This window comes from Hypanus sabinus, chromosome 5, assembly GCF_030144855.1.
Source record: "Hypanus sabinus isolate sHypSab1 chromosome 5, sHypSab1.hap1, whole genome shotgun sequence".
NCBI lineage: Eukaryota > Metazoa > Chordata > Chondrichthyes > Myliobatiformes > Dasyatidae > Hypanus > Hypanus sabinus.
This window is the reverse complement of record NC_082710.1, coordinates 59,628,195-59,648,048: the sequence shown is the minus strand read 5'-3', so window position 1 is coordinate 59,648,048 and position 19,854 is coordinate 59,628,195. Positions and strand designations below refer to the sequence as shown.

Sequence of the window (19,854 nt, the reverse complement as noted above, 5' to 3'; positions counted from 1 at the left end):
TGAGGAGTAACCTCATTGAAACCTATTGAATGGTGAAAGTCTTTGATAGAGTGGATATGGCTAGGATGCTTCCTAAGGTGGGAAAGTCTAAGACTTTTATCCCGAAATCTTTTTTTACTAATGTTGACTCTAAAATTTCTTCATATATATGGCAGAATAAAAATCCCAGGTTAGGTAAAACATATTTACAGAAGACAAAAAAGGAAGGCGGGTTAGCATTATCTAATTTCAGATTTTACTATTGGGCAGTTAATATTAGATATTTGTTATGTTGGTTGAAAGATGGGGGTGGATCTTTTGGCCCTTGTTGGTTGAGTTTAGAAACTAAATCGGTATCAGCTTATGCTCTGGGTTCTATTTTAGGGACTTCTCTCCCTTTTGCTCTTTCTAAATTGTCGAAACGAATTGACAACCCGATAGTTAAACATACTTTGCGTGTATGGTTTCAATTTCAGAGATTTTTTGGGTTGACTCAATTCGTTTTAAGTAGTCCTATTGTATCTAATTGTTTTTTCCACCCTTCCATTATAGATCAAGCTTATTCGGCTTGGAAAACTAAGGGATTACTAAGATTTTCTGATTTATTTTTAGATAATTGTTTCATGTCTTTTGAGCAATTAACCAACAAATATAACTTGCCTAGATTTCATTTTTTTAGATATTTACAGATTAGACATTTTTAAAGTTCTGTGCTCTCTACGTTTCCAAATTTTGTGCCTTCAGATATTTTGGAGAGTTTATTTGAATTAGACCCTTTTCAAAAAGGGCTTATTTCAAAACTTTATAATATAATTATGAAGATACGTTCAGAGCCTCTTTATAAGACTAAAAAGGATTGGGAAAGAGAGCTTAGTCTTAGTATTTCTAGTGAGAATTGGGATAGAATTCTTCAATTAGTTAATACATCATTGTTATGTGCCAAACATTCATTAATACAACTTAAGGTCGTACATAGGGCCCATATGTCCAAGGATAAATTAGCTCATTTTTACTCTCATATTAGTCCTATTTGTGATAGATGTCATTCTGAAATTGCGTCTTTAACTCATATGTTTTGGTCTTGTTCATTTTTGGAGAAATATTGGAAAGATATTTTTGATATTATTTCTGCGGTTTTGAATATCGATTTACAACCTCATCCTATTACTGCAATTTTTGGTTTACCAATCTTAGACTCACTGCATTTATCTTCTTCTGCCCGTTGAATGATTGCATTTCTAACTCTGATGGCTAGAAGATCTATATTGTTGAATTGGAAAGAAATTAATCCTCCCACTGTATTTAATTGGTTCTCTCAAACTATGTTATGTTTAAATTTAGAAAAAATTAGAAGTGGTACTTTTGAGACTTCTATTAAATTTGAAAAGTTATGGAGACCATTTATTCAACATTTTCATATGATGTAATATGACCCTGTGCCAAGTTCATTTGATTTCCCAGCTTTTAGCTTATGTATTTTGAGAGGACCGGAAGTGGCGGCATTGATGAATACTTAATTTTGTGAGATATTATAAACAGCCCCCTTTTTCCCCCTCTTTTTCTTTGCTTCTTTTTTCTTCTATATTAGTTATTAGTTATTAGATTAGATTAGCTAGTTTTGCATTATATATTTTTTTGGTTTTTTTTCTTTCTTTTTTCTGTTTTCTTTATATCATATATTATGACATATTTAGACTTACTATGTTCATACATATATTTTATGGCTTATTTCTTAGTAAACTCATTTATATTGTAACTATTATGTATGTTTTTTTCATATGTAATGGAATTTATATGTTGGTAATTTCTTTATCAATATATCATTTGTATTCTGTCCATATTACTAATATTAATAAAAAGATTTAGAAAGAAAAGAAAAGTCTAAGACTAAAGGACACAGCCTCAGAATAGTGGGGAATCCTTTTAAAATGGAGATGAGGAGGAATTTCTTCAGCCATAGAGTGATGATTGCCACAGGCAGCTGTGGAGGCCAAGTCTTTATGTATATTTAAGGCAGAGTTTGACAGATTATTGATTGGTCAGGGAATGGAGGAATATGGGGAGGAGGCAGGAGATCAGGGCTGAGAGAAAAACTGGATCAACCATGATGAAATGGCCGAGCAGACTCGATGGGTTTAGTGGCCCAATTCTGCTCCTATATATTATGGTCTAAGTCAATGACTAGCTTTTCTGTTTTTCTGACACTGAAGGAAAGAATGCTGCATCGGATATTTCAGCTGGTGTTGCCATTTTACAACCCTCAATACTTCTGGATGCCCATCTCCAGGTCAATGTGGTTTCAACTCTGCAGGTAGGTAACTTAACAGTTGTTAATGCAGCATTTATAGCTTGAACCTCTGTGGTCAAGTTTATCAGTGCTGCAATAGTGGGCGTTCCCCTCGGAGTGTGACACAAAAGTAATGGGGGGGGGGGGTTGTGAGGAATAAGCAGCAGCCTATATCTGGCTATGCACACCTGGATTTGGATATATGCTTGGCTGAAGGGTGAACAGGGAATCATTTCTGATGCGCCCTCCAGCAAGGAATGTTATGTAAGGAGATTTTAACTGAAATCTACCAGTTGCTGCATCAATAGCTGAAACATCTCAATAGGGCAAGAACCACATCACTCGTGGCAGGTCAGATTAGGGTAGGTATGAACCCCTATGCATCTAACACCTTCAGCCTGCAGTTGAGGATTTTTAACATCTTTTCACAGCTTGTATCCACTCTTGCAGGACCTCTCTATTCAAAGGGAGTTAATTCTATTTCATTCCTTTGATCAAAAAAAGTAGATGATACAACATATCAGTGTATAAGAATTACAAACATCCCTCTGTTCTAGAGGGCCATTGATTGCACACATATTCTTTTTATGTAACCAGAGAGAGAGTACATTTTGTACTTATTAAAGTAGCCAACATTCACAAGGAAATTTGAGAACTAGCATTAATAACCAACACACATATCTCCAGTCTGGCGGCAATCAGTTAGGTCAAACCAAATGGGTAAAATTAACGTTTCTAGAAATGACTTTTATTTATCCTTTGCATCTGCCATCTTTAAGAAAATTGTTCATGATTTGTTTTTATTTCCCGTAGAAGCAAATAAACCTCTTTAACAGTTTCAAAAGAGCAGTGTAGTCTGCAAATGACTGCTGGTGATAATAGCAGATGACTGTGTAATGGGTCTGTCTGGCATTTCTCTATCTATTATTTTAATGGGAGGGTGTTACACAGTTTATTTAGAAAAACTGCTGCATGCAGCAAATGATTTGTGTTGCTCTCCTGATGCTGGATGAAGATTCTTTTACTCAATCAGCATAGAGCTATATTCTCAGAATCTGGTCTACACAGTGCTTGTCCATTAACATGAATGCACCTTGAGACGTCCAATCATTTTTGTTGAGCAAGCAGCAATGCTTCTTGATCCAGGCAAAGCTATTTAAGAAGATGGAAATCGTGAGACTTTTTTCTCTGGGCAGAAGGCCAACTTGGGGGAAAGTGCAGCAATTCCTCCGGAGGTACACAAACCTCCAAATAGTTCCAAAATATTGTACTTCAGCAAAGTTGGTTAATGCAATTGTGCAATGGGATGTTTAAAAGATTAATGTATTCTGGAAAGAAGGTGTTTTGATTTTGTGATTTTGCAAAGGAATTAAAACTAAAGCATGTGCATTCAGTAAACAGGTCATGCTGTTTTCCACGATTTGTTACGGATCTTCATCTCTACGATTTGCATAATTACACCTGCAGTCCACTCAGTGATATGCAATGCATATTTTACATACCTGTGCAAAAATTCTTTGTGAGTCTTAGAGCCACAAATGGAGTGGGCTAATTCCAGACAAGTAGTTTTTAACAAGACAGTTTTACGAGGAGCATCAGTATTATCCAGTCTGTGGCTTTAGGGCATCAGACAGGATGGCAATCAGTTCTTAAACTTCTCCCGGTTTCGGGCTGAGACCTAATGAAGGTTTGGACGAAGGATCTCAACCTAAAACATCGACTGTTTATTCCCCTCCATAGATGCTGCCTGTCTTGCTGAGTTCCTCCAGCGTTTTATGCGTATTGTTCTGCATTTTCAGCATCTGGAGAAACTCTTGTGTTTATGACTTCTCTCGGTGTTCACTGTCTTCCTGTCCACACCAACTTCCAATGACATTCGGGTGCCATGATCACCTTTCAGAACACAGTGACTCCATTTCACCCCTCAGTTGTGCTCTGGCCCAAATACACCTAGCCTAATTTCTGAACAGATTCTCCTTACTCCTGTAGTTCTCACAAATGCTCCCCACCTTATGCACACCGTCTCTCTGTGATAAGGTAATACCTCTTCATTATATTACTGTTAGCCTTGCTTTTAGTCATTCCATTTCTTGGACCTAAAGCAGAATAAAATATGTTGACGAATTGCCAAACACAGTCCTGGATTCCCCCTTTATATTATACTGGCTTAAGACACTTTAGCAAAACTGAGGGATTTCTAATTTATTGTATAATTCATACCTGTCACCAGAGATGAGATGTTCACTGACAAGGTCAGTATTAAAGGTCCTTCACAGATTGCCCTTAAGAGGTAAACTACCTTCTTGAACCAATGCGATGCTTATGATAAGGTTGCACTCATGGTGTGATTTTCAGCCAGCAGTACTAAACTAAAGGTGATATTTTTTCAACTCAGGATAGTGTGTAAGTTGGAAGAGAGCTCACCAGTATTTTCTTATGTATCTGCTGCACTAAATGGCTGCTGTTTATTGTCAGCAGAGTACTCCTAGTTGTTTTTGAGGGTTTCAAAGGGCCATTTGTTATAATGTCAATTTTGTCATCCAACCTAAGTCGAAGATAGGTACTCCTTCTGCTTCAATCTGATGTTTTACTGTTGAAGTGTGTTACAAATGAATGATTTGTAAAGTTAGTCAAGATTATAAATCTAAAGTCACAAGTAAGCCATACAAGATAATGTTACAGCCTTTTTTTTCCCTATAGGACATTAATGAAAACAATGACTTAAAAAAATATTCTAATGGGATATTTTCATGATCACTATTAGTGATATTATACTTTAATTTAATTAACCAGATTTAATTTTCCCAGCTGCTGCAGTGGTACTTGAACTCATCCCATTGGGTCTTTAGTTCAAGTCTGTAGGTCAATCGTGCAGCAAGGTTACCATGATCCTGGCAGCAGTTCTGGTTCAGTCTTAGCTGGAGCTCTCCCTCAATTTCTGAGTATCATAGTTCAGGAAGAATGTCAAGTACTTACAGAATATACAGAGGATGTTAACTAGAAAGATACCCAGGGGTACAGGGCATGAATTATGTAAAGAGACAAGGAAATCTGGGGTTATTCTCCTGAATGAATTCAGCAGGTCCAATGTTATGATACCACTGGACAACCTTCATTCCCTTCCATCGTGGCACTGCAAAGGGACCGTTCACACGCCATGCTCTTTACCATTCTTTCATATCCACCAATAGCTACTTTATACCAATAATTCCACTAATAGTTTCTTCCTTCTTTCTCATCATTCGATGACTAGGTAAAATACTGATGCACTTGTACTCCAGTTTAGTATACTGTCTTTCATACTCACAATTTGATTCTGTCTAAATCAGGGAAACCAAATAGAGGCTGAGGAACTATTTTCAGAATAACGCCATTCAGTCTATAAATGTGTTTCTGAGCTCCTGTTAATTTAATTCATTTAATTCAAATCAATTTTTTTTCTGACATTAGTCTCTGTGACTATTCCAAAAAATATTCAACACAAGCCTCAAGAGACAATATCTCAGACTTCCTTTGTGACTGTGATCAAAACACTGAAGCTGGTGATATAGAAGTCTTTATTCAGCACAACAGCCAGGCGTTCTCAGGAGGGTTCCTGACCCAATATTACATGACATTTTTATATGCTAAAGGTCAAATGTAATGGCGGGACAATTTTAGAGCTTCCATGTATTCATAATGCTTCCTTTGAATTACGTATAATTTTCAAACACCTGGATCTTCACACCAACACTCCAGACACCCAAAATGAATGTTAATCACCACTGTCTCTCAGCTGCATTCATGCATATGCAGACATCTCAGGCCAATGGGGTATTTATTGACTTGCAATCAATCTCAGCCTGCAGCTCCAAGAAAAATATTGTTCTGAGATTCCTTTTAAATTCAATCTACATTCCACATTCAGATTTGAAGTCTAGTTGCTGTTGAAATTCATATTTGCTATATTCCATAACTCCAGAGTACACCCTAACACCCTAACAATAAAACCTTTAGAATTCACAGCAAATTCAAAAATTTCAAATAGTCAGCAGATCCAATCTTTCACCTCACATTTCAGCATCTGGCTTTATTTCATTTATCTCTGAGTTTCTCTCCTTTCTGATGGAACTTTAGCATTTCCTTTCAGTGGACACCTTCTCCATTCAGTCCCTCCTGTTATCCAGCCTGTCGCAGATCTTCCTTTTATCTTTAAGTTGTCATTGACTCATAGACTAAAATATCCCAGGGAATGGAGTTTATAATCAACAACTAAGATCCCGTAGCAATCTACCAGCTTCAGCATATCACTGATTCAGATGATTCTGATCCAAACAAACCTCTACCCATATCTCAGGAGTCCTCTCTCATTCAAGGAAGGCATACATCTTGTTTATAAAATTCATCATCATCTGCATGCACCAATACAGCCTTTGGTCAGCCAAGCAAAAAGGTATCAGAAGATAAAGATTTTTCTTTAAAAAATATCACAAACCTTGTATTTTCTCAAGTAACACACACAAAATGCTGGAGGAAATCAGCAGGTCAGACAAATTCTATGGAATGGAGTAAAGAGCAGTTATCTCAGGCTGAGACCCTTCTTCAGAACTGGAATGGAAGGGGTAAGAAGCCAGAGTAAGAAGGTGGGAAGAGGGGAAGGAGTACGAGCTAGTAGGTGACACGTGAGGAAGATGGAAGGTGGAAGGCAGAGGGGAGATGAAGTGAGAAGCTGGGAGGTGATAGATGGAAAAGGTGAAGAGCTGAAGAAGGAGGAATCTGATAGGAGAAGAGAGTGGACCATGGAAGAAAGGGAAGGAGGAAGAGGGTGATACCGCACAGCTGGGGTCCTCGCACTCCAGACTACCTACAGCAGGCACGGGAGAGGTGCCACCAATCATCTAATCACAAAAATCCTTCCAATCTAGTGACAGAATAAATGAACCAATGTTAGTTTTCTTTCTCAGTCTAGAGCCCCTGTATTGTGGCCCTAATTACAGGTGGTCCCCGAGTTACGAACATCCGACTTAAGGACAACTTGTACTTAAGAATGGAGAGAGGAGAACGCTGATGCCGTCCACCATTTTAAGTCGTTGCCGTTTACACTGTATTGAGTGTGTAACTTTGCACTTGGCTTAAATACTTCTTAGCAAGATTCACCCTTATCCCCTTTTACTGGTCAGCACCACCCCCACTTGTCCCACTTAACCTGTCTCAATGCGGGTGGACTTTAGGACCTGGAGCAACCTGCTGCCCACAGCTGCTGCTGTACTTTTTTTTATTAAGTGCGAACGTGAACAATAGCCAGATCAAAAATGCTGATCAAGTCAACTAGTTCCTAAAAAGAACTCTGACAGGCCAATCAGACAGTTCACTGCTGCTCAGTGATAGAACATAAAATCCGCAATTTTATGCTCCATTGACGGAAAGCGATTGTGATTGAAAATAAAGTGGAAATAATAAAGTGATTGGAAAGAGGTGAAACACGATTGGTCATTGGAAAAGCGTTAGGCTACAGACGGTCAACGATCGGAACAACTTTAAAGGATACAGGTAAAGGATAAAGTGAGAATAATGGAGCATGTGAAAGGCCCTGCCCTGATGAAAGCTACAATTATTACTAAGCAACGCAGTGGTTTACTTATTGAATTACATATGTTTCTTAAGTGTTTATATGCATAGAAAGGTAAAATATATACTATATACTAAGACAAATGTCTGACTAACTGAAGCTAAATAATGCTAGATGTACCTGTTCCGACTTACGTACAAATCCAACTTAAAGACGGGCTCAGGAACGGAACTCGTTTGTAACCCGGGGACTGCCTGTACATTCAGTTGGCAAGCCACATCATTTGCATGTTCAGCACCAGACTTGCAAAGCAGATGCTTTAAACCTAGAAACAATTCAGGGATGTTGGAAAAATTCAACATCGCCATTGACTCTTAGAAATCCCTGACCCATGCCTACCCAGTGTGGTAGTGGAGCTCTCAGATAGGAAGTGAGATACTTGAGAACACACGGAAACCTAGAATAAGAGCCAGAAGATGGACCTGCTCAGCATGCCAAACCAGCCCTGCTACAGTTCCCACATTAGTTACATCAAAACCCACAAAACTGTTGTGGAAGACAACCATTCTCAACCTTAAGGGGCTAGCCTGGAAGAGGAAAGAGTGTTGTTCTGCCTGTGTTAGTAGGATATTGTAACATTATTAATCTCCTGTTATAAAGAAAGTTGGATGTTTTCATATTTTGGACACTAATTATATCATCATTTACACAACACCCAATTTTGACCTTATAGACTGACTGGATTGTGAAGGTGCAACCTTTGTCCTTTGCTGAGAAACCAAAACATACAAGAACAAACTGTTCTTGCTGAAATACCTGATGACACATGAAATTAAGCCTCTTCATTTTGATGTCAATGTATTGATTAAAATAATTGCTAAACTCATATTCTACCAGTTGTTATTTTCTCAATAATTTTTACTTTTACATTTACATATTTCGGTTTATCATGTTGCAGTCTCTGCCTTACCAACCTTCTCTCCCTCAACATAATGGTTTTAAATGAAAGCCTCTCTAGTTAAAGATCTCTGAATATCAATGGAAATGTTAATTATACTGTAGGTGGTGGGATGGGGAAGAGGGTTGGAGGGTGGGGGTTGCAATTAACTTCCTTTGAATGGCATTTAATGTTTTTTTTATTTTATTCTACAGTCCTGACATTTACAAAAAAGTATTTTCCAGACAATTATGTTACAGTCCAACAAGCTATGGAAAAACAGTAAATGGGTTCGTTGGAATTGTAACGATTTTTATGTGTTTACGGAACAGCATGCTGACATTTAAAATTTTAGTTGCTTTTGAAAAAAATTCAGCGTACAGACATTTGAAGCCTTGAGAGCCTTTGCCATTTGTTCTGATTAGGTCTGCCTGATGCAGATAAGTCTACTAGGTAATTGTGCCTAGAAACAACATAAAAAACTTCATCAGATTTTTTAAAAATTCAAGTTATCTGCACTGAATCCTCAATTATCTGCCAAAAATGCACAATCCTGTGGTTAGATCACGGAAATTGTTGTACAAACAGAAATCCCACTAGAATGAAGAAATGAATAACTGCCAGGAGCAGAAAGAGAAAGAGAAAATCAACTGTTAGGAGGTGCACGTGCGTGAATGTGTGAGAGACTGGGAGAGGAACACCACTTAGATTTGCAATGTTTGTGATTGACTGATCAGCTATCATGAACGGGTTATGAGAGGAAGTGTGTGCAACCGATAGGAAAGAGAGGGAGAGAGAGAGAGAGAGAGAGAGAGAGGGAGAGAGTAATGGGGGAGAGAAGTCCCCTTTTCAGCTATTAGAAGCAACTGTACAGAACAGTGGACTGATGTTGGAAACCTGTAAAGAAACCAGATGCAATGCAAATTGCATCACAGAAAAGGGCTGCTTTGCCAAATGGGTCTGTGTTTTTCACTGCAACCCCTACAGTAACCTAATTTCTCCATATCATAAATAGGGTATCAAAAGATTAGAATTTAAGGATGTTGTAATTGAGAGGAGCAATATAGTAAATGAGCATACAGTTATTTTAAAACCTAGTTTGACTGGTAATATTATTGTCCTTGAGGAGCAGTCTACAGACTGCAACATTATTAGTGTATGATTTAAGAAGGTAATATATGAACAGAGCACAAGCACTGAAGACAAAGCGCTTCCATGTCAGTGTGGCATAATGTAAACCAATGTATTATAACTGCTCCTGAAGATCTCTACAATACATTGTTCAAAAATCTCTTTCTTATTAAATACAGGAAATGTTTTGAGCTTTTACCATAGAAATGGCTTTGTCTTCCTTTGTTCCCACTCTTACCTTTTACCTTGTCTCACCTGCCTATTACTTCCCCCTGGTCCCCTCCTCCTTCATTTTCTCCTCTGGCCCACTCTCCTTTCCTATCATATTCCTTCTTCTCAGCCCTTGACCTTTTCTACCCATGCTCCTTCACCAATCACCTTCCAGCTAGCATCCTTCCCCTCCCCCCACCTTTTTATTTTGGCATCTTCCCTCATCCTTCCCAGCCCTGAAGAAGGGTCCCAGCCTAAAACCTCGACCATCAATTCACTTCCATAGATGCTGCCTGACCTGCTGAGCTCCTCCAACGTTTTGTATCTGTTGCCTTGGATTTCCAGCATCTGCAGACTTCCTTATTTTAATAATGATCATTATTTTAACCTTCCTGTTAGCTTGTTATTAATTCCATAGGATTAACCCGCTGATTTTCCCTTACTTTCTTCTCCATTTTTGACTGGAAGTTAGTAGATAGGAGGATGGAGATTAGAGGGAGAATATTAGAGAAATGGGGTGGGGGTGGGGGTGGGGAAAGTTGATTAGCACATAGGGGAAATGAAATGAGATGGGTGTCAATGGGTTCTCTGTGCTTGGCTTGAACTAGTGGACCAAAGAATCTGTTTCAGTACTGAATGAATCAAAATGGAAAATTGGAAACCGACAAGGGCTTTGGAGAAACTTTTACATGAAGTTAAAACCAGTATGATGCAAGGAATTAACCAGATTATAAAAGGGAATATGCAGCCAATTTATGATTGATTTACCTTCAATTGTAATTCACAGAGACTAATAGAGATGAACTTGTTATGGCTTTTTTGACAAGACTAAATTATTGCAATAGCGCTTGTCAGAGTTAACAGTTTTCATGATCGGTATATATGAGTCCCTATACAGTGATAATTATTTAAACCATCTAGAAAGTTTACTTAAAAACACAAAATGCTGGCAGAACTCTGAAGGCCAGACAGCATCTATGGGAGGAGATGCTGTCTGGCCTGCTGAGTTCTGCCAGCATTTTGTGTTTTTATTTATTTCCAGCATCTGCAGATTCACTCCTGTTGCCTTAGAAAGTTTACTTAATGTTCATTACCCAGAGGTCAGTGTGAGAATGACACAATAGTTGCAGGCTTTGTGGACAGCAGCATTTGGAATTGTGCAGGTTACATGTTAATGCTTCAACCAGGGAATAAACTTTCCCACCAATCGGTTATAAGTAAGTTACTTGAACTTCCAGATTCTTAGAGGGATCACCAAGTATCTATGAAAGCAAAGCACAAAACCTGTTTAATACACAAAATGTGAATGATATCCAACTTATGGACAAATATTTTCAAATTCAAAGCATACTTACAGTGGTACAAAGAGTGTTCAGTGTTTAGAGCAAATTTGCTTAAAGGCTAAAAAAAATAAGGGGATAAATAAGGGGAAAAATAAGGAGATAAATAAGGGGAGGGTAAAGTTCACTGTGAAGAAACATGTAGCAGTTCCAGGAGGAGACAGAAAGGTTTGTAGACTGGGAGATTGAAATCAGATGAAAATAGCACAGAGGAACATGTGATGATGCAACTTAAAAGGTAGAATAAGGAGAGGCTATCTTCTTTTAGGAACATATTATAGTAATACAAGATTAGAGAGCCTTAGGAGTTGAGCCTCACAAATCTCTCAGTGCAGGGAGAAATGTTGATAACCTTCTAAGAAGGCATGTTTTTTCCAGAGTTTTATCAATAAGGGCATGAGTTATGCTGAAGCAGGAATGTGGAATATACAGTTTACAGTCAGTTATCTCTTGTTTAGGATATTCCACTTTAAGTCTGCATGGTGGAAAGGGTACAAGAAGGACAGGTGAATAAGATGCCAACAGAGACTTCAGATAAATCAGGACCCTCTTCCTAAGAATGACCAGGTAAGAACTGATGGAGGAGAAATCTAATTAAATCAATAGTTTTACTTTGGATCATAAATTAGTAAAGAAAAACCTTTAAAGAAGAGAATTTCTTATGCAGAATCTATAATCTCTGTTAAAATTGAAGTAGTTAAATACTAAAATTGAATTGAGAGGGAAATGGAACTTAGCAACAATAATTTTGGGGAAATAGTATTGATACCACCAACAGGGTGGGTCAAAAGTCCACCTTCATGATATGAAATTATACTGTTCTTGTGCATCCCTGCTGTATCGTCTAACAGAATAAGAGTAAAGCAAAGGAACGTTATTTTCTAGCAGAATGGTTTTGCTGCCTTTCTGCATTTGAGATCAGCAGTAGTGAGCAGTCGCACCGTTTGTTTTGCAGTGAGGCTCCAGGTGGCGCTATCAGCGTAATGCAGTTGTTTAGCCATCAATCATCTGAATTTCAGCCATTTGTCACTTCTGTCTGCAGTACTGTAGATGGTGCTGTAATAGCATTTCACAAAGTATGGCAGACATCTTGTAAAAGGCAACTAAAGACAATTCCATTGTACTTCTCCCTGGCCACAAAAATCAAGCTTCAGATTTTTTGCAAGCAATGTCACTTCCTCTCCCACTTGCCAACTCTTTAATGTTTGGCTATTCCCCTCCCTTTGCCATTGCTAATTAACCTCTCATTGTTTATGTAATTTTTCCCAGAATTTCATTTTCATTAATTTCATTATCTATATTCAATTATTCTCCTTTACTTTAATCCCTTTTGATTATTAACCCTTCATCTTTATTTATTTTCTCCACTGTATTTATTTCCATTGATTGCTTCACCCTCTCACCCCTTTCAGTTGTCCTCTCTCCATCTTATATTCTGTTCTCTTGCCCTGCTGCGTTGTATGAATTCTCCCTCGCGTTTATTTATTGATTGAGATACAGTCCTTCCAGCCCTTTGAGCCACACCACCCAGCAACCCCCAATTAACCCTAGCCTAATCACGAGACAATTCACACAATGAATCAGCCAACTGGTGATGTCTTTGGACTGTGGAAGGAAACTGGAGCACCCTGAGAAAGCCCACACAGTCATGGGGAGAATGTATAAACTCCTTACAGGCAGTGGTTGAAATTGAATCCTGGTCGCTGGTACAGTAAAACTGCTAACCACTACACTACCGTGCTGCCTCTATATCTTCACAATAATCTTTTCATCCTCTAGTTTTCCTTTGCCTTTGACCTGATTCAAGTATTTGGATATTCACCTCCCCTCCTTTCCCTAAAAGCACTTCTGGTGCTTTTTCAAACAGTTTTGCCAAGTTCTCCTCCACCCCGCCTTGACATTTGACCAGCATCCTTCAATTCACTTTCCTTTCTATACAATCCTACTTTGGTCTACTGTACATTCCCATTCTCCAGTCATGCACCAAGGTGTAAACATGCACTGAGCAGATTCAATTGTATCACTTTGGAAGTGACCTAGTTGCACAGCTACCACTCAAAAGAAGCCCTCTCTTTGTTGTCAGTGAACAATACTTCCTTCAATATGTGTAACTGGCTTTCTACCATCTGCACGGCAAGTATGCAGGATGAAAATTGGCACTATGTAACCATGCAATGCAATGTCAACATTTTCTACTGTGAAGGACTGCAGTGATTTTTCGTAATAGCAGATGACTATTGTATCACAGATCCGATGCTTGTTTTTCACTTCTAACTTTCTTGTTCACAGGGCTTGGTAGATAATATGGACATTACTCTAAAAAATGTAGTTATAAAGAAGGTAAGACAGTGGCTATACTATATTAGGAGTTTGAAAAGATTTGGCATGTCAACAAATACACTCAAAAACTTCTGTGGTTGCACCGTGGAGAGCATTCTGTCAGGCTGCATCACTGTCTGGTATGGGGGTGCTACTGCACAGGACTGAAAGAAGCTGCAGAGGGTTGTAAATCTAGTCAGCTCCATCATGGGTACAAGCCTACAAAGTACCCAGGACATCTTTAGGGAGAAGTGCCTCAGAAAAGCAGTGTCTATTATTAATGACCTCCAGCACCCAGGGCTTTCCCTTTTCTCACTGTTACCATCAGGTAGGAGGTTCAGAAGCCTGAAGGCACACACTCAGCGATTCAGGAACAGCTTCTTCCCCTCTGCCATCCGATTCCTAAATGGACATTGAACCTTTGGATACGACCACACTTTTTAAAATTATATAGTATTTCTGTTTTTGAACATTTAAAAAAAATCTAGTCAATATACATAATTGATTTACTTGTTTATTTATTATTATTTTTATTTTATTTATTATCATTATTGTTATTTTCTCTCACCCTGCTAGATTATGTATTACATTGAACTGCTGCTGCTAAGTTAACAAATTTCACATCACAGGCCGGTGATAATAAACCTGATTCTGATTCTGAAATTAATCTTGCTTCACAGATTTGGAAAATTATTCTATGGATACTACAATATGCAGAATTTAACATTTGCAGCTATTTCAGAAAGAATTAGAACATAAATCTATCACTTTATACATGGCTAGAAGCAGGGTGATGTTGCCATTTGCCTTTCCTTTCGTTTGTACGCTATCACAACCAATCTGATACGAAGGAACCGGTGTTTTGTTGCTGCTAGTTTTTTCTTCCCAGCAAAGTGAAGGAATGGTAATTTGAAGAAGTCTTAAGTCGAACAGTAGAATCACTATATTGTAGAAGAACTTCTCTGTATCTATCAAACATAGAACATCGAGCATTTCAGCACAGCACAGCCCTTCGGCCCTCGATGTTGTGCTGACTATTTAACCTGCCCCACAATCAATCAAATCCTTCCCTCCCAGGTAGACATCCATTTTACTAACATCCATGTATGTCAAGAGTCTCATCAATGTCTCTAATGTATCAAACTCTGCCACCCCGGCAGTGCGTTCCACTAGCTGTGAGATCGTAGATCGATTCCTGTCCCTGTCTGTAAGGAGTTTGTACATTTTCCCTGTGACCACGTGGGATTCCTTTGGATGCTCCTTTCCTGGGCATTGGTGTTTCCAATCTGAATCATGGTGGACACCTTGTCCCACATTCCAAAGATGTATGGTTAGGATTAGTGAGTTATGAGCATGATACATGGGCACCAGAAGTGTGGTGACACTTGGGACTGCCCAGCACAATTCCATATATTTACCGTGTCTTTTAAAAAGTACTTTTGCATGCTCTCCGGCAGTCACGTTAAACACACATTCTCTCATAGGAACACAGAAACATAGAAATCTACAGCATATTACCTTTGGCTCACAATGTTGTGCTGACCATGTAACTTACTCTAGAAGCTGTCTAGAATTTCCTTACTGAATGGCCCTCTACTTTTCTAAGTTCCATGTACCTATCTAAGAGTCTCTTAAAAGAACCTATTGTATCCACTTCCACCACCTTCGCTGGCAGTACATTCCATGCACCCACCACACTCTGTGCAAAAAACTTACTTCTGACATCCCCCTTGTACCTTCTTCCAAGCACCTTAAAACTATGCCCCTTGTGTTAACCATTTCAACCCTGGAAAAAAGCCTCTAGCTATTACATGATCAATGCCTCTCGTCATCTGATATACCTCTATCAGGTGTCCTCTCATCCTCCGTCACTCCAAGGAGAAAAGGCCAAGTTCACTCAACCTATTCTCATAAGGCATGCTCTCCAATCCAGGCAACATCCTTGTAAATCTCCTCTGCACCCTTTCTCTGGTTTCCACATTCTTCCCATAATGAAGTGGCCAGAACTGAACACAGCACTCCAAGTGGAGTCTAACTAAAGTCTTATATCGCTGTAACATTACTTCATGGCTCTTGAACTCAATCCCATGGTGGATGAGGGCCAATACACCATACACCTTCTTAACAACACTGTCAACCTATGAAGCAGTTTTGAGGGTCCTACAGACATGGACCCCAAGATCTAGCTGATTCTCCACACTGTCAAGAGTCTTACCATTGATATTATATTCTGTCTTCAAATTTGACCTATCGAAATGAACCACTTCACTCTTATCTGGGTGGAACTCCATCTTCCACTTCTCCACCCAGTTCTGTATCCTATTGATGGTGTGTTGTAACCTCCGAAAACCTTGAAGACTATCCACCACACCCCCAACTTCTTTGTCATCAGCAAACTTACTGAACCATCCTTCTACTTTCTCATCCAGGTCATTTATAAAAATCACAAAGAGTAAGGATCCCAGAACAGACCACGGGTTATCGTCTTCCATGAGGAATATGAACCATCCACAACCATTATTTGCCTTTTGTGTTCAAGCCAATTTTGGATCCACAAAGCAAGGTCTCCTCGGATCCCATGCCTCATTACTTTCTGAATGAGCCTCACATGGGGAACTTTATCAAATGCCTTACTGAAATCCATATACACCACACCCACTGCTTTACCTTCATCAATGTGTTTTGTGACATCCTCAAAGAATTCAATCAGGCTTGTAAGGCATTACCTGCCCCCGACAAAGCCATGCTGACTATCCCTAATCAGATTATGTCTTTCCAAAAGCTCATAAATCCTGCCTCTCAGGATCTTCTCCAATACCTTGCCTACCACTGAAGTCAGACTCACTGGTCTATAATTTTCTGGGTTATCTCTACTCTCTTTTTTGAACAAGGGAACAACATTTGCAAACTTCCAATCCTCTGGTATTTCTCCTGTTCCCTATTGATGATGCAAAGATTATCATCAGAGGCTCAGCAGTCTCTTCCCTCACTTTTCACAGTAGTCTGGGATATATCTTGTCTAGTCCTTGCAGCTTATCTAACTTAAAACCTTTCAAAAGCTTTAGCACATCCACTTTACATCTAAACACTCAAGTGTTTCAGTCCACTGTAGGTCCTCCCCACAATTGCCAGTGTTCTTTTCCCTAGTGAATACCGAAGCAAAGTAGTCATTAAGTATCTCTGCTACTTCCTCCAACTCCATGCACATATTTCCACTCTCACACCCAAATGGTCCTATTCTTACATGGCTCATCCTTGTGACCTCTTCTAGCTCTACTAATTTCATTCTTGATCTCCTTCCTGGCACCCTTATAATTTCCTAGAGCTCTAACAATACCTATTTTCTTGATCCTTTCATAAGCTTCTCTTTTCTTCTGAAGTCGAACATCTACATACTTTGCACACCATGGATCTTTAAATCTACTATCCTTTCTCTGCCTCAATGGAACATACCTAAACAGAACTCCATGCAAATGTTCCCTGAACATTTGTCACAATTCTGCCATACATTTCCCTGAGAACATCTGCTCCCAATTTATGTTCCCCAGTTCCTGCCAAATAGCATCATATTTCCCCTTACCCCAATTAAAAGTTTTCCCAAATTGTTTGCTCTTAACCCTCTCCAGCCCCATGGTAAAGGAGATAGAGTTGTGGTCACTACCTTCAAAATGCTCTCCCACTGAAAGATCTGACGCATGACCAGGTTCATTTCCCAATGCCAGATCATGTACAGCCTTTTCTCTAGTTGGCTTATCTACATATTGTTTCAGAAAACCTTCCTCAACACACCTAACAAACTCCACCCCATTTAAACCCCTTGCTCTAAGGAGATGCCAGTCAATGTTAGGAAAGTTAAAATCTCCCATCACAACAACCCTATTATTATTGCAGTGTTTCAGAATCTGCCTCCCTATCTGCTCTTCGATGTCTCTATTACTACTGGGGGGGGGGTCTATAAGACACTCAGTCAAGTTATTGTCCGTTTCCTGTTTCTGAATTCCACCCACAATGCCTCGGTAGACAATCCCTTCATGACGTCCTCCTTTTCTGTAGCCATGATACTATCCCTGATTTGCAATGCCACTTCCCCACCTCTTTTGCCTCCCTCCGTGTCCTTTTAGAAACATCTAAAGCCTGGCACACTCAGCAGCCATTCCTGTCCCTCTGTCATCCAAGTCTCGGTTAATGGCCACAATGTCATAGTTCCACATATTGATCCATGCTCTAAGTTCATCCACCTTGTTTATCGACCTCTTTGCATTAAAATAGATACATCTCAAACTATCAGGCTGAGTGCTTCTTTGCTCTAACATCTGCCTATCCTTCCTCACAAACTCTCTACTAGCTGTAACTACTTGTGCATTAATCACCCCATCCTCTGGCTCTTCACTTCGGTTCCCACCATCCTGCAAATCTTAGCAAACTTCCCTCCCAGGATATTGGTTCCCCTCCAGTTCAGGTGCAACACATCCAACTTGTACAGGTCGGTCCTTCCCCAGAAAAAGTTCCAATGATCTAAGAACTTGAACCCCTGCACCCTGCACCAACTCCTCAGCCACTCATTCATCTGTGTTATCTTCCTGTTCTGACATTCGCTAGCTTGTGGCACGGGGAGTAATCCAGAGATTACCACCTTGGAGGTCCTGCTTTTCAGCCTCCTTTCTAACTCCCTAAACTTACTGTGCAGGATCTCTACCCCTCTCCAGCTTATGTCATTGGTACCAACATGTACCACGACCTCTGCCTGCTCACCCTCTCCTTCAAGAACATTCTGCAACTGCTCAGAGACATTCTGGACCCAGGAGGCAACACACTATCTTGGTATCACTTTTGCTGCCAGTGAATCTCCTATTTGTTCCCCTAACTATTGAGTACCCCATGACTATTGCTCCACCTGACTTCACCCCACCCTTCCAAGGCTCAGAGCTGACCACAGAGCTATTGGTCTGACTGCTCCTGCCCAGATAGGTCATCCCCCACAACAGTATCCAAAGGATACTGAGGGGAATGGCCACAAGGGGACCCTGCTCTGACTTCCTTCTCCCTTTACCTCTCTGTTCACCCATCTACTTCCCAAATTCTGCACTTTAGGTGTAACTACCTGCTCAAAAGTTATACCTATCAATTGCTTTGCCTCCTGGATGATCCTAAGTTCATCTAACTCCAGCTCCAGTTCCTTAATGCGGTCTTTCATGAGCTGGAGTTGGCTGTACTTCCCGTAGGTGCAGTAATCGGAGAGCACTACAGGAGCATTCTGCTGCCATGCCTCTTCTAAACAATGGGCAACCAAGAACAAATCCTCTGAAGTGTTTCTTTGGCCTCACCCTCTTCTTGTTAAAGCCCCTGAGTCAAAGCCTGATGCTTCAACTCTCACCGTTGGCCTACTCCCAACAATGGCTGCACCGCTTGGCCCTTCTGTACTTTTATTTAATTTGCAGTGCTCTGCTCCCAATGCTGATTGGACCGCTACTATGTCCGAACACCCGTGAAGCTCTCCTTTTATACTCGCTTCACCAACCTGCGAGTAAACTCTTTGAGGTACTCAAAGATTGGACCTCTGGAAACTGTTTACTTCTTTAAAAAATAATGCTAGCTCCCTTTAAGTTTCACTGGGATTGTTAACTATTCCATAAAAATAATGTAAAAAAAGTTATACCCAGCTCCTCAGCTCTTTTCTCATCTTAAACTTCACCCACTAATTAATACAACTATAAAAATGGTAGCTGTATCAAGGCAGATGGAGTTCAAAAGAACCCATTCATGCTACTCATATTGAAACTGGTGGTTCTTTGCCTTCACAGAGTGCAAAGAAGGGATCTTGCTTTGAGTCCTTGGAGATGGCACTCTCTCCCTGGGGCAAGGATTCAAGTTGCATTTTCTGTTGGTAGAAATGAATCTAACTGTTCCTATTAAATTGAACAGATGGCAGTAGACCAATAGTGTTGAGGTGGATAAATATTGCTTTTACATACCTGAAATAAAAGCAATGATTCACAACGGGGTTTTAAGGATAAGTGGAGAATAAAGGAATAGTGTGGAAATTCCAACAAGCATTAAAGTTACAGAATAGAGAACAGAGGCTAAGAATCAAAAACAAGACATG

At 39.6% G+C, this 19,854-nt stretch overlaps 1 long non-coding RNA gene across 1 annotated transcript in view; it reads left to right on the top strand.

Annotated features, from left to right (window-relative positions):
- Nucleotides 1-19,854, top strand: part of LOC132393699 (uncharacterized) — a 185,522-nt gene that overhangs the window by 76,960 nt on the left and 88,708 nt on the right. The window contains exon 2 of the long non-coding RNA XR_009512043.1: nt 11,891-11,999. This is a non-coding gene — a long non-coding RNA (uncharacterized LOC132393699). The remainder of the gene's footprint in view (nt 1-11,890; nt 12,000-19,854) is intronic.